The 14,519-nt window shown below is 47.7% G+C and overlaps 1 protein-coding gene across 3 annotated transcripts in view; it reads right to left on the reverse strand.

The window, feature by feature from the left end:
• Positions 1 to 13,503, reverse strand: part of LOC133111680 (sphingomyelin phosphodiesterase 3-like) — a 39,927-nt gene extending 26,424 nt beyond the window's left edge. The window contains exon 1 of one of the 3 annotated variants that reach the window (XM_061222210.1): positions 13,314 to 13,503. The gene's annotated coding sequence lies outside the window, so the exon portion shown is untranslated. Of the gene's footprint in view, positions 1 to 12,973; positions 13,227 to 13,313 lie in introns of those variants that run through there. The other 2 variants (XM_061222211.1, XM_061222209.1) reach the window with 2 other exon arrangements.
• Positions 13,504 to 14,519: the final 1,016 nt, after the last annotated feature.

Raw genomic sequence — 14,519 nt, forward strand, 5'->3', positions numbered from 1 at the left:
CAGTATCAATTATCTCCCCTTGATCAAGAACAGCATTTCCATTTCTTCAGGCAAAGTGGCCTCTTTCTTATGAGGACATTGAAATGGAAATGATAGCAGCACAGCTTTATTAACTTGGATAAACCACAGATTAGGGCTACAGGTGCTGGAGACACAGGAAGTAGTAATTGGGCATTGAGAGTGACCCATATCTGAGCAAAGCATGATGGGAAAGAAAATCCAGACACACTTTCACAGTTTTTTGGGGGTGCACATCTCTGTGTTTGTGAACTTCCCCCAGATATATAGCTAGCACAGACTAGATCCTGGGTCAAATACGTAATTGTTTTGGATTCAAATACTTTTCCATGCTTTACTGATCTTGTCTGGTGACCCATGTCATGGGACCCATGTCAATACTCTCAAAAAGTGCAAACCCCGCCTTCTGGTTCCCTTGGTTGGCTCAATTACACCAGGCAAGATCAATTGAGCACAGAAAAGTAATTGAATCCAAAACAATTACGTATTTGACCTCGGTCTGGAACAGACACAGAGGTACACAGGTGCAGTCGCACAAGCATAAGTATACCCTTGCGCACATGTTTTATTTGTTTAATTCCTCTGTGCTACATGACACGACAGCTCATCTCAGCTCTGCCCGCCGCGGGTTCGACAGGGGAGGCCACCGCACGCTCGCCCAACGAGTCCATCGTCCCTGCCCTGTCCCTCTGCTCCACCCAATGGGCGACTGCCCGCCCTGCTCTCTGGGATGAACCAATCACAGCAGGGGGAGCCTCCCTCAGAGCTGCTGATGTCACTCCTGCCTCCCCAGCCCCCCATGTGAGGCTCCGGCAGACAGTGACACGGGCGTCAGGGGCCCGTGGGGCAACGAGCAGCTTCCTCATTACTCCTCTCTCCTCCCCCCTCTGCTCATCCCTGTGGTGCTATAACAATGTTCCCCCGTGCTGCCAAAACAAAGTCAATGAACGGACACACTGAAATTACACAGCCACAGACCGAGTCTCTCTCACACACACACACACTCAATCTCTCTCTGCCTGTGTGTATATCTGTGTGTGCATGCATATGTGTGTATGTGTGTGAGCATGTGTGTGAGTGTGTGTGCGTGTTTGTGTGTGTGTGTGTGTGTGTGTGTGTGAGTGTGTGCATGTGAGTGTGTGTGTGTGTGTGTGTGCGTGTGTGTGCGTGTGAGTGTGCGTGTGAGTGTGTGTGTGTGTGTGTATGTGCGTGTGAGTGTGAGTATCCGTGCGAGTGCGTGTGAGTGGGTTTGAGTGTGTGTGTGTGAGTGTGTGTGTGTGACTGAGCTGGCTGAGTGGTGTGTGTGTGTGAGTGTGTGTGTGTGTGTGCGTGTGAGTGTGCGTGTGAGTGTGAGTGTGTGTGTGTGTGCGTGTGTGTATGTGCGTGTGAGTGTGAGTATGCGTGCGAGTGTGCGTGTGAGTGCGTTTGAGTGTGTGTGTGTGAGTGTGTGTGTGTGACTGAGCTGGCTGAGTGGTGTGTGTGTGTGAGTGTGTGTGTGAAGGCTGGAGGGGGAGAGTGATGATGGTCTCAGGGTGAATATGACCCAGTTACAGTCCTCTGCACCCACAGCCTAATACACACTCCCTCATGCATTTACACACACACACACACACACACACACACACACACACTCCCTCATGCATTTACACACATACACACACACACACACACACACTACCTCATGAATTTACACACACACACACACACGCACGCACACACTCATGCATTTACACACGCACACACTACATGCCTACACACACACAGACTTACATACACACACACTTCTCTCATTTATATTTACACACACACACACACTTCTCTCATTTATTTTTACACACACTACCTCATGCATTTACACACACACTGACACACACACACTGAATAAGAGCGTCTGCCAAATGCCAAAAATATTATATAATATATATAATAATATAATATATAATATACACTCCCTCATGCATTTACACGCACTGACAAATACCTCTCTAAACACTCTTAAACCATAACACATAATACACTCACATCTGTGCGCACCAGACCAGGGTCAACTACATATATTGTGATGTACATATGTGTACATATGTATGTCTTTTAAATACAATTATTTCGAAATACACCCATTGCTAAATACAAGGAACGTTCATATTTGGATGTATTTAAAAGCAACCGACAACAGCACACGTGGCTACCTGCCACTGGCTGAGGGACAGCGGGGAAACAGAGAGGGACAGTGAGAGAGAGGTTCTCAGGGAGAGATTATTTTCCTTGAACAGTGCAATTGTTCAGCTGTCATAAAAATAAGTACTTGACTTGAAGCTGAAATTTAGCTTCGGCAGCGAGAGGGAGGAAAAGAGGGAAAGAGAAGAAAAATAGAGAGTTTGCCAGGTTCATCTTCCCTGTGAAATTCCACAGTCCCCAACCTTCTATCAGCTGCCCGCTAACCTTTGACCCGAGACAGGGGGGGAAGCAGATGGCTGAGGGGGAGGGGCAGAGAGAAATACAGCGATACTGATAACCTGCGTCTCACAAATCCACACCATAATCCTCACCAGTGACGTCACAGCCACACTCTGCACTGACGCATTCACGCGCACAGACACTCATACGCACACACACATGTACGCATGTACCGGCACACACACACACATACATATACACCAACATACACACACACACACGCTTGGGCATGCACACACACACACACACAAATGCACATATACTGTAAACGCACATACACATGCGCACACACATACACACATGCATGTTTGTGCACACATGTACACACACACAAAAAAAAAGCACACACACAGACACACAAACACTCACAACATCAAGCACGCAACACAATTCAACCAGAAGCTCCCATTATTACTAAGTGGTGAAGTAAAAAAAGTCTTCAAATCAAGTCTTTCCTCTGGTCACTCGGCAACCCCTTAACCCACACAAGCGCTCCAGCGACATGACCAATGACCGAGCCTAATCTGGACTGCAGCCTGTAATCTGGTAATCTGGATTGACACAGAGCAGAGGCCCAGCTGTGCGTGGAGGGGGAGGGGGAGGGGGAGGGGCGGGGGGCGCAGCGTGGAGTCGTCACTGTGAGCGGGAGGTGCAGTGTGTGTGGCAGGGCGCTGGGGGAAGTGTTGAGCCCCGAACAGGAAGTGACACAAACCGCCGAGCGATAATACGGCAGGCCTGGTGGAGCCAGCGCACACACACACACACACACACCCACAGCACAGTGTACAGAGTGAGAGAGGGTGCAGCATGCAGAAACACACACACACCCACACACACACACACACACACACACACACACACTCTCTCACCGAGGTATGAACACACACCCACAGCACTGTGTACAGAGTGAGAGGGTGCAGCATGCAGAAACACACACACACACACACACACACACACACGCACACACACACGCACACACACCCACACACACACACACACACACACACACACACGCACACACCCACAGCACTGTGTACAGTGAGAGAGGGTGCAGCATGCAGAAACACACACACACACACACACACTCTCTCACCGAGGTATGAACACACACCCACAGCACTGTGTACAGAGTGAGAGGGTGCAGCATGCAGAAACACACACACACACACACACACACACACACTCTCTCACCGAGGTATGAACACACACCCACAGCACAGCGTACAGACTGAGAGAGGGTGCAGCATGCAGAAACACACACACACACACACACACACAAACACACATACCCACAGCACTGTGTACAGAGTGAGAGGGTGCAGCATGCAGAAACACACACACACACACACACACACACACTCACATTATTTCTCACTGACACACATGCACAGACACGGCCATACACATACATACACACACACAAATAAACACACACGCACAGGTGTGTTTCAGTAAGCACATTGTCCACTGTGCTGCTTATCAGGCACCTATCATTATTTATTCACTCAGTGCTGCTGTGTGGCTCTGGGTTCAGTTTCCTCTGTGGCTGCTGGAGCTACAGGAGGCCATGCTGTCAGAGCCCAGGGGCTGGAGAGAGGCAGCTACAGTCCCGCATTCCTGCACACACAACGCACATCTTCAGCTTCAGTATGTGCGTGTGTCTGTGTGTGTGTGAGTGCATACGTGCGTGTGAGTGTGTGTGTGAGTACATATGCGCGTGTGTGTGTGTGTATGTCTGTGTTATAAGCACCAGAGCAGACATTGTGCCAACTGAAACACGACAAGTGCTCTCCACTCTGTCAGACTGATACCGATTAATGCACCAATACTGCCACATGCTGTGTGTGTGTGTGTGTACAAATGTGTGTGTATGTGCGTGTGAGTGAGTGTTTTAGTGAGAGAAAGCGAGACACGCTGAGTGTTTGATGTACCCCTCAGCATTAGGTTGTTACACAGATGAGCTCAACTTGAGAGTTTCCGTAGTTGTGGTTTGCCGCTGCTGAATTATTGATGTAGATGAATGTTTGAATGCAAAGTAAATGGAGCTGAGTGTTACTGATGAAAACTGGAGACATAGTGCAGGGCATTATGAGGCGTGTTACTGTGCAGAGAATAATGGGGTGTGTCACTGTAGGGTGTAATAGAGTGTGTTACTGTAGGGGGTAATGGGGTGTGTCACTGTAGGGGTAATAGAGTGTGTTACTGTAGGGGGTAATGGAGTGTGTTACTGTAGGGTGTCACTGTAGGGGGTAATGGGGTGTGTTACTGTAGGGGGTAATGGAGTGTGTCACTGTAGGGTGTCACTGTAGGGGGTAATGGGGTGTGTCACTGTAGGGGGTAATGGAGTGTGTTACTGTCGGGGGTAATGGGGTGTGTTACTGTAGGGTGTAATGGGGTGTGTTACTATAGGGTGTCACTGTAGGGGGTAATAGAGTGTGTCACTGTAGGGGGTAATGGGATGTGTTACTGTACGGTGTAATGGGGTGTGTCACTGTAGGGTGTAATGGAGTGTGTCACTGTCGGGGGTAATGGGGTGTGTTACTGTAGGGGGTAATGGGGTGTGTTACTATAGGGTGTCACTGTAGGGGGTAATGGAGTGTGTTACTGTAGGGTGTAATGGAGTGTGTCACTGTAGGGGGTAATGGAGTGTGTTACTGTAGGGGGTAATGTGATGTGTTACTGTAGGGGGTAATGGAGTGTGTTACTGTAGGGTGTAATGGGGTGTGTTACTGTAGGGTGTCACTGTAGGGGGTAATGTGATGTGTTACTGTAGGGTGTAATGGGGTGTGTTACTGTAGGGTGTCACTGTAGGGGGTAATGTGATGTGTTACTGTAGGGGGTAATGGGATGTGTTACTGTAGGGTGTAATGGAGTGTGTTACTGTAGGGTGTCACTGTAGGGTGTAATGGAGTGTGTTACTGTAGGGTGTAATGGAGTGTGTTACTGTAGGGGGTAATGGAGTGTGTTACTGTAGGGGGTAATGGGGTGTGTTACTGTAGGGTGTCACTGTAGGGTGTAATGGAGTGTGTTACTGTAGGGGGTAATGGAGTGTGTTACTGTAGGGTGTAATGGAGTGTGTTACTGTAGGGGGTAATGGAGTGTGTTACTGTAGGGGGTAATGGGGTGTGTTACTGTAGGGTGTCACTGTAGGGTGTAATGGAGTGTGTCACTGTCGGGGGTAATGGGGTGTGTTACTGTAGGGTGTAATGGGGCTTTACTGTAACTGCAATGATAACAATATTAGCATCCACAGTGATGAACGATAACTTTCTGTAAATAACCATTTTGAACATGAAGCCTTGCAAATTCCGATGAATTTTGATTGGCTGTCAGCATTTTCTATCTTTCATGCGGCTTGTCGTCGTCATCCCCATGGTGTGGACTCCACCATCCACCCGTGCTAGTCCTATTCTAAAAAATATATAATCATAGTTACATGGTTATACTTATCGTTCTCGGTGGGGACAGGCCTTACTGTAACATGCTTCTCTGCTAGCCTGGGTCATCTGGGTGCAGTGCTCCATTCTGTTATGTGAAACTGACCTTTTCCCGCCCTCCTTTTTATTTGCTTTGAAAGTTGCCCCCCCCCCCGCCGCCTGCCCAGCCCCTCCCACTCTGCCCAATGAGGAGGATGTGACTGAGCGCGCTCAAGGGATCTCTGTTGCTATGGTGACCCAGTTGCAAGCGCTTGCGAAGTGTGTCATTGTTCACTGTCAGTGACTGCCGAATGGGCCCTTCTCACTCGGCATATAACTCTCACTCCTGTGTGTGTGAGTGTGTGCACGTCCGTGTGTGTGAGTATATGTGTGAGAATGTATGTGTGTGTGTGAGTATGTGTCTCTGTGTGTGTGAGTATGTGTTTGTGTGTGTGTGCATGTGTGTATTTGTGAGTGTGTGTGTGTGTATGTGCCTGTGTGTATGTGTGTATTTGAGGTTGTGTGTGTGTATGTGCCTGTGTGTATGTGTGTATTTGTGAGTGTGTTTGTGTATATGTGCCTGTGTGTATGTGTGTATTTGTGAGTATGTGAGTGTGTGTGTGTGTGTGTGTGTGCCTGTGTGTGTGTGTATTTGTGAGTGTGTGTGTGTGTGTATTTGTGAGTGTGTGTGTGTGTGTGTGTGTGTGTGCCTGTGTGTATGTGAGTATTTGGGAGTGTGTGTGTGGGTGTGTGCCTGTGTGTATTTGTGAGTGTGTGAGTGTGTGAGTGCCTGTGTGTATTTGTGAGTGTGTGTGTGTGTGTGTGTGTATGTGCCTGTGTGTGTGTATTTGTGAGTGTGTGTATGTGTGTATTTGTGAGTGTGTGTGTGTATGTGCCTGTGTGTATGTGTGTATTTGGGAGTGTGTGTGTGTGTGTGCCTGTGTGTATGTGTGTATTTGGGAGTGTGTGTGTGTGTGTTCCTGTGTGTATGTGTGTATTTGAGAGTGCGTGTGTGTGTGTGCCTGTGTATGTGTGTATTTGGGAGTGCGTGTGTGTGTGTGCCTGTGTGTATGTGTGTATCTATGAGTGTGTGAGTGTGTGTGTGTGTGCCTGTGTGTATGTGTGTATCTATGAGTGTGTGAGTGTGTGTGTGTGTGTGTGTGTGTGCCTGTGTGTATGTGTGTATCTATGAGTGTGTGAGTGTGTGTGTGTGTGTGTGCCTGTGTGTATGTGTGTATCTATGAGTGTGTGTGTGTGTGTGTGTGTGTGTGTGTGTGCCTGTGTGTATGTGTGTATCTATGAGTGCGTGTGTGTGTGAGTGTACTGACTCAGACGGGAACAGACTCACTGTCTGCATGCAGTCTGCTTTCATAACCCACCCATATTGATGAAAAAATACCAGGGAGGGGTCCTCTCTTTGGCCAGCCTATGATGTCACCACACATTTTCAGTATGACCAATCACAACCCAGGAAACGGTGGTGTTAGTGCTACAGAGGCTTCGATGAAAAGAGCCTGTGGGTGGGGCCGGCACACGCATGTGTTTGTGCTCAATGATCAGTGGCGGGAGTCAAAGGTCAGAAAAAACAGGAGGGAGGGAGAGAGACATCACATTCTGCTGCACTGTCACACTGCCAAGGGCTATCACTCTGTCAACACAAACAACTGCTACATACTCTTCCTCTCTCTCTCTCTCTCTCTCTCTCTCTCTCTCCTACCTCCATCCTTCCCTCAACCCCCTTTCCTGCTCCATCTCCTTTCCTCTGTCCTCTCTCTTTCTGTAATTGATCACTCGTTCTCTTCCGGACAGTGCGTGTGCCCTGGGCCCTGGGTAATTGAGGGTTTAATAGCGTTAGAGGATATGGGCAATGCCATCACCATTACCGCAATGCAATCAGAAGAGTAACTCAATCAGCCTCCCATTGCCACCTGCACTTCACATGTGCTATGTCACACACAACCTGCTTCCTCCATGTGTGCATGCATGTGCTTTTACTCATGAGCACGTGTCTGTGTGCATGTACATGTGTATGCGAGCCTTTCTAGAGGACGCATGGGCACACAGATACACACGCATACACACACAAAAACACACATACACACACTCACACACACACTCTCTCACACACAAACACACACACACACACAAACACACACAAACACACACACACACAAACACTCTCTCACATACACACACAAAAACACACAAACACACACACACAAACACTCTCTCACATACACACACAAAAACACACAAACACACACACACACACAAACACTCTCTCACATACACACACAAACACACACACAGAAACACATACACATACACACAGAAACACAAACACACACACACACACACACAAACACATACTCACATACACACACATACACATACACACACAAACACACACACTCACACACAAACACTCTCTCACATACACACACAAACACCCACACAGACAGCTGGGCTCCTGTGTACTAGCAGAGAGCGGTTCAGTATTACCCAGCATGCACCATGGTGGTGGCCCATATGTATACTAACATACACAGGACTGCTGCACTGAAAAGACTCTGAAATCCAGATCAACATGGATCAATACTGATGTGCTGATGGGCAATCATCCTCTGCCACTGCTCCCCCCCCCCCCACACACACACACATACACACACACTGCCCCTCCATCACTGCTTCATTGACACATCCCCTCCAAATCCCCCTCCCTGTTCGGATACAGAGTTCAACTGAAGCACAACAGCTCCAGACAGCCATAACAGCAAGCTGCACACTCCACCTACTCCGACAGGTCAAAGGTCGCAATGTTTACAAACAGGTCGGACAGGAGACTACAAACAGAGCCAGCCCAGACAAAACATCCACCCATTAACAGCAACAAAACTGTACGCATAGAAGCCACACCTCTGTCATTTGACAGAGTAAACCAACCTAAAACTATGCGCAGAGGATCAGTAAAGTATCTCTCGCCGTGTCTCGTTTTGCATGTCACAGTAAGAGCGGCGGTCTCTCTTAGACGGAGAGGACGCAGGCAGACTCGCGGCCAGGCCTGCAGGCAGGAAACCCACGGTCTGGGCCACGACGGTCTGGGCCACGGCGAGAGGCCAAATGAGAACAGGCCCATACGCCAGAGAGGAAAGAGAGAAATAAACAAGGGGGGATGAGGCATTACAGTGGAAACTGAGACAGAGGGTTGGGAGAAGTGAATGGACAGCTTGTGGAGGTGGGGCGAAAATAAAACTCCAGCTCAGAAGCTGGGGGGTGATGGACTTGAGTGAGCAGAGGCAACCAGGAACCCTCCGTGTGCCCTGAGTCTGCAAAAGGGGCAGAGAGTCACAGAGGAGCCAAGGAAGAGTTACAGAGGAGTCAATGAAGAGTCACAGAGGAGTCAATGAAGTTACAGAGGAGTCAATGAAGTTACAGACTAGTCATGCAAGAGTCCCAGGTGAGTCACAGAGGAGTCAATAAATAGTCACAGGTCACAGAGGAGTCAAAGATTACATTAACATTTTACATTTTAGTCATTCAGCAGACGCTTTTAATCCAAAGTGACTTACAAGTGCATAGGTTCTTCCACAAGTTAAAGCAACACATCCATAACTAGTAAAATACACATGAAGTGCTGTTCTAAACATAGTCATCATAATCATCATCATTTTTTTTTTTTTTGTTAGACAAGAGGGATAGGGATATCAGAAAGGTGGGGGGGGGGATCAGGAGGTAGGACTAAGGTACAGTTTGAAAAGGTGTGTTTTTAGTCTGCGTCGAAATAGGGGGAGGGATTCTGCTGTCCTGACAGTGGTAGGCAAGTCATTCCACCACTGAGATGAGTCACAGAGGAGTCACAGAGGAGTCAATCATGAGTCACAGATGAGTCACAGAGGAGTCAATGAAGAGTCACAGAGGAGTCAATGAAGAGTTACAGAGGAGTCAATGAAGAGTTACAGATGAGTCCCGCAAGAGTCACAGAGGAGTCACAGAAGAGTCACGGAAGAGTCCTTGCATACAAGCCTACTCCAAGTGGACCTAAACAAAGCAAACAGTGCCTCTACATTCAAACATTAAGGACCTGTCTGGCCCTCTCTGAACTCCAATACTGACAATCCTCAGCAGCAGCAGCCTGCCCAAGACCCCTAAGGACCACCACTGTACTGGAGTCAGTCACACCCTCAGCCCTGCACATTCCACATATACAGGAGACCTGACTCTATATGACCTGCTACATAGCTGCAGATAGCCCTGCTGCCTCCCTTACAGCTTCCATAGAGGCCCGTGGCCAAACGCTGCCTGCAGACGCCCCCTGACCTCTCTGTCATGAGGACTCAACATTCCCCTTCAGTTTCATCCACATTGCTAACAGTTAGCGACTGAGGGTCAAGATCCCAGCTGCGGGTGCCCTGTTCCATTGACTCTCCATGAATTTCCATTCTCACACCAGACCTGGGTCAAACACGTCATTGTTTTGAATTCTAACACTTTTCTGTGCTCGATTGATCATGTCTGGTGCAGTTGAGCCAACCAAGAGCACCAGAAGGCGAGGTTTGCATGCTTTGAAAGTATTTCATAGGGTCCAATACACCAGACAAGCTCAGAATAAAGTGTAGGAAAGTATTTGAATCCAAAACAATGATGTATTTGAGCCAGGTCTGTTACACTGTTTCTCAGTGAGTCTCAGTGCTTTCGCTCAACTGTGCATTATCTATGCCTCTCTGCGTCTCGATGATTTCTCAATCTTTTTCTGCAGGACTCTGTCTTCACAGAATGTTCCTTAAAATGTCCTCACAAGGACTGCAAAACACAAATGAACTCTGACAAATTCTGTAGGTTCGGGAACACCCTGGATTCAGTCAATATTTGCCTCTAACGCCACCTTCGAAATAAACACAGGCGGGTCGATACAAACAGAACATTTTATTTCATTCCGTCGATTACTCAACTTGCCAAACCATGTGCAAATAAAAGAAGGAACACTTGCATTCGACTACGCATCGGCTTTAGGGACATGACCTGACTAATCCGGGATTTCGACAGCAATAATGAGGCCATTCAGAAACTGTAAACACCAGCATCGTTTCTCAATGGAGGCTTCTTTCCGAAGCCCGGTGGTAGGAAATGTGGTGTTCACCCAGGAGAACCGAGATGAACTGTCGGGCCTCACACACCTCTCATCCCAACCGCTGCCCCACAGAGGCCAGTCCATAGACATGGTGCATGAAGAGGGTGGGGACAGGGGGGCTCCTAAAAATAGCGCTGATCATCAGAGACTGGTGCTCTACATGTTTGTTGGCAATAATCTTAAGAAATCCTATTTGGGAACTGGACAGGAGTTTAACTCTGAGGAGTTATGTTTTGTGTGTGTGTGTATGCGTGCATGTGTTTGTGCATATAACATAACAGCTAAAACATGCCATTCAGCCCAGCAATGCTAGCTTTTTCCAACAACTAAAGTGGACCTACTGCTTAGTTTGCCTAAAAGCTAAACAGTATTTAGACTTGCACCATATCAAGCCTGTCTAGTGCTAGTCTGTGTGTACATTACCACCAGTACATGCACACACGGTCGCACACATGCACACATGATGCACGCCCACACAGCGAAACCACAACCATGAACAGGGAAATTAAACTTCTGAGAGCTCTTGGTTTTGCGCGCTGACACCGAGCCCGGTTCGTTTCACGGATGCGGGAGGCAGCGTGGAAGAGACCCTGGCGACACAATCCCCTTGATTAGCGAACGCGGGACGTGGTGGGAAAATTGCTCCTCTGACAAGAGACTTGAGATTCGCACTGATTCATACCGCCGCTCATTTCTGCTCAAGTGGAGCTTGTGATTGTGCCGCTCAGTCGTGACCGGCTCGCGCAGTTCATTAAAGTTCAGTCGCATCGCCGCAATATTTACACCGGGAGAGTTAACACAGTGAAGCTGTCATTTTGTTCCACACAGAGGAATTAGGATATCGGGGTTAAATTCAACTTTATCAGAGTAAAACATGGTGTGTCACAGATGATTTCAGTTTTCGAGCGGCGCTGTGGCTCGTTGAACGGAGCCTAAAGTTCACGGGAAATGCAGAGGGACATGGCGACCACCAGGACCCAGGACAACCTCATTAAAACGCGAGCACTCTGAGTGAGCGCCAGGCCAATAAACAAACAGACTATTGACATACGAGCGCAATGGGTTTAATGTATCAGGAAGCTGTCGCTCTCGCAACCGCGGGCAAATGAAACGACAGGAAGGTTATATTTTTGCTCAACACAGGCTTAGCACATATTGTGTATGAGTGTATGAGTGCGTGTGTGTGTGTGTGTGTGTGTGTGAGAGAGAGAGAGAGAGAGAGAGAAAGAGAGAGAGAGAGAGAGAGAGAGAGAGAGAGAGAGAGAGAGAGAGAGAGAGGCTACGAGTGTCTGGGAGTTTTATAGCCCGGTGACTTTTTTCACCACGTCAGCCAAACGGAGGCAGGAGCGCAGACGGAGCAGGCTATAAACAGAACCACGCCTTGGTCACTGAAAAGAGAATCGTACGGGTTACCAACTCGCGGATAATCACTTCCTACCAGGATTGAGAACAAATCCAAGCAAAACCCATAGCCAGCTTTCTCATACATTTCAATCACATATCTGTAAATCAGTGTATCTTTATCCCCACATTGCATTACAACACACATTTGCTTCGGGAAAACGTGGACATTATTAATAGCAGCACATGTAGTTCAAAGCGCACAAATAATTAGGGAGCTCAAAAAGCGGGCACCACTTCACACCCAGCGGGTAAGGTAACAAAGCAGCAGCCGTCGCGTATGAGGGAGCGCACGACTGAGACACGGTAGGGATGTACAGTAGACTACTCTCTCACACCTTCCTCCGCGAGACCGAGTGGTACTTATAACCAGTCAATGCCAAACTATGATCCGGTGAAAAACTAACCCTACAAACGTCAAATGCATATAGTTTAAAAATGTGTAACGTTGCCAGAGTAACCGGCAATTCGAACGTGAGAGGCGACAATTTTCACAGCACGCGATTCGAGATGGCTCATCAATGGACGCACACGTCGACTCGCGATGGCTTACCTCCAAAGCCTCCTGCTCTCGAACACAATCCATCCTCAAACACATGCAAATAACAGTCAAATCACACCCACCCGGGGACTTGCAGTCTGCGAGAAAAGGCGCTTAAGGTAACAAAGAATCGCTTTGTTTTCAGTTGAACGTCTGCGAAAGTAGAAGGTATGAGAACAGTCGCACTGAACCGTTGCTTTGGCAACGTGGTCTGGGGTTATTTGGTCAATTTTTCACGCCTTCTCTTCCCTCGCTTCCTTCCTGGCTGCTTTCTGTTTCAGAGTGATACACGCTTAGACAGCGAGAGAGAGAGAGAGAGAGAGAGAGAGAGAGAACCCGGTAGTGTACTTACAGTTTCAATGGCGTGGTTTACATACAGGTGGGACACTTGTTCGTCCGTTCCCCCCAACCCTCTACATCAAAAGCGGTAAGTGGTGCTTCACTCTGTGCTCTCGAAAATTTCGATCAACAGACCACCGTGCAGCCGCTGCGCTTCTCCCGACGGACTGCATGGATTTCTTCTCCAGCACCACCACACTTTGAACAGCTCCATTGACGTCACCTTCCTCAAGCTACGACGCCACACCCTTTTGATGAAGACCACCGCCAATAGCGAGGCGGAAGAACAACCAATCATCAGACCCAACCATCCTCCCTAACCCAACCCAATCCAACAACGATTGGCCAAAGTCTAATGCTAGTGAATCTTCTCTAATTGCGAGCTGGATAACAAGCCAGGATATGCGAATGTTCCCGCTTTTCCCGATGAAAAATACGCCGCTGTCTGGAAAATGAAAGCCAGCATATTTCATATCCCCCGATTCCCCCATGATTCCGCACGATTCCCGATGTAGAATTACGTGAGACTACATTTCCCAGTTGGAAGAGAAATCTTAATGCACGGTTTCTATGCGACTGTAAACGCTGTTTATTTAACAAAGTGGCGTAAAAGGAAACAAAACGCAAACAATGCTGACACACTAACATTTTTGTTGGAAATACAATGCAAAAATGGAAAAATCCATAAAACAGTTCAATGAAAAACAAGAGTTGCCTAACTGGTGCCCTGTTAGTTTATTTAGGCAATTACCTCCACTACAACAGTTAATCGAATATTTTTAATTCCTCAGAGGGACAAGGAGATTTTGTTGAAATTGGTGAAATATGAATGGATGCAATAGGGCAGAGATAGATTTTCTGTGAGTACACATTATACCACTCAGAATTGCTTTGAAATCATGTTCTGCAAATTTATTTCCAGCGACACTGCTGAAATACGTGCACAAGCAGAATTCGTTCAGAGAACCTCGCGCCAGTCACAAAACGCAGGTCGGAGGCAGTAGGCTTTTCTCGTGTTAATATCCGACCGATCGAACAACAAGTAATATGTCTTTCTATATGCATTTGTGTATGCGTGTGTTAATATGCATTAAAATGCGAGACAGCACTGTATTAAAGTATTAAAGTATAAAAGTATTAAACTGTATTAAAGTGATGTCTGTTTTGCCTTCTCTGTGGTCATTTTAATTAGAGATCTGGAAGGAAATAATATTCCACA

Source organism: Conger conger, chromosome 15, assembly GCF_963514075.1.
Source record: "Conger conger chromosome 15, fConCon1.1, whole genome shotgun sequence".
Classification (NCBI taxonomy): Eukaryota; Metazoa; Chordata; class Actinopteri; order Anguilliformes; family Congridae; genus Conger; species Conger conger.